Source organism: Cebus imitator, unplaced genomic scaffold (assembly GCF_001604975.1).
Source record: "Cebus imitator isolate Cc_AM_T3 unplaced genomic scaffold, Cebus_imitator-1.0 Scaffold76, whole genome shotgun sequence".
NCBI classification, from domain to species: domain Eukaryota; kingdom Metazoa; phylum Chordata; class Mammalia; order Primates; family Cebidae; genus Cebus; species Cebus imitator.
Genome location: NW_016107391.1, coordinates 8,014,028 through 8,015,526, shown reverse-complemented (window position 1 = coordinate 8,015,526; position 1,499 = coordinate 8,014,028). Strand labels below are relative to the sequence as shown.

The window sequence follows — 1,499 nt, the reverse complement described above, 5'->3', positions numbered from 1 at the left end:
TCGTAAAGTCGAATGGTCGTAAGTTGCATAGGTCGTAAGTCGATCAATACCTGTATTTGGAAGTGTAGCTGATGGATCACATGTGGAGGATGAGAGAAACAGGTGTCAAGGATAACTGCATGAATGGCGGTACTATTTTCTAAAATAGAAAACACCAGGATTTGGGGTGGAAGGTGTTTGGGAGATCAGGAATTGTTTGAGATGAGTGTTAGACATCTGAGTCATGTCAAGTAGGCAGTTGAATATATAACTGGAGTGTAGGGGAGAAGTTGGGCTAAGGATACAAATTGGGACTCTTTGGCATATAGACAGGGCTAGATGAGCTCACCTGTAAGAGGAGAGAAAAAGTGGTGTGAGCACTAAGCCTTGGGTCATTTCCATATTTAGAGGATGGGAAGAACTAGCAAAGGAGTCTGGAAAGCAGCAGTAAGAAAGCTAGGAGGGGCTGGGCGCCATGGCTTACACCTGTAATCCCAGCACTTTGGGGGGCCGAGGCAGGCGGATTGCTTGAACTCTAGAGTTCACAACCAGCCTGGGCAACACAGTGAGATCCAGTCTCTACAAAAAAATTAAAAATTGGCCAGAGGCAGAGCCCGGGACACCAAGACCTGGGGTCCTGGCAGCTGGGTGGCCCGAGGGCCCAGGGCGGGGATGCACTGCCGTGGGGTGGAAGCTGGCGTCTGCCAAAAAAACAACTTGCAGAGGCCAAGTATAAGGAGTGAGGGATGGTCCTGGCTGAGGACCAGCTAGCCCCGTTGTCAAAGCAGTTGGATATGTTCAAGACCAACCTGGAGGAATTTGCCAGCAAGCACAAGCAGGAGATCCGGAAGACTTGTGAGTTCCGTATGCAGTTCCAGGACATGTGCAACCGTTGGCATGGATCCTTTGGCCTCTGGAAAAGGATTTTGGTCTGAGATGCTGGACATGGGGGACTTTTATGAATTAGATGTCCAAATTATTGAAGTGTGCCTGGCGCTGAAGCATCGGAAGGGAGGTCTGATAACTCTGGAGGAACTACATCAACAGGTGTTGAAGGGAAGGGGCAAGTTCACCCAGGATGTTAGTCAAGACGACCTGATCAGGGCCATCAGGAAACTAAAGGCATTTGGGACTGGCGTATGCATCATCCCTGTGGGCGGCACTTACCTCATTCAGTCTGTTCCAGCTGAACTCAATATGGATCACACCGTGGTGCTGCATCTGCCAGAGAAAAATGGCTACATGACTGTCAGTAAGATCAAAGCCAGTCTTAAATGGGAGACCAAGTAAGCGCGGCAAGTCCTGGAACACCTGCTGAAGGAAGGGCTGGCGTGGCTGGACTTGCCCCGGGGGAGGACCACTGCTGGCTGCCAGGTCTCTTCACTGACCTCTACTCCCAGGAGATTACAGCTGAGGAGGCCAGAGAAGCCTTCCCCTGACTGCGTGGAAGGGCACACAGTAGCAGGCAGGGAGGAGGAGGAGGGACTACTGGCGAATAAACCTGGGCAGTTTTGTTTATA

At 50.9% G+C, this 1,499-nt stretch overlaps 1 pseudogene across 1 annotated transcript; it reads left to right on the top strand.

Moving 5' to 3' along the window:
- The first annotated feature begins 671 nt into the window (after positions 1-671).
- On the top strand, positions 672-1,499 carry LOC108307145 (annotated as a pseudogene). Its single transcript, XR_005200926.1, has one exon. The product of XR_005200926.1 is annotated as a vacuolar-sorting protein SNF8-like (transcript).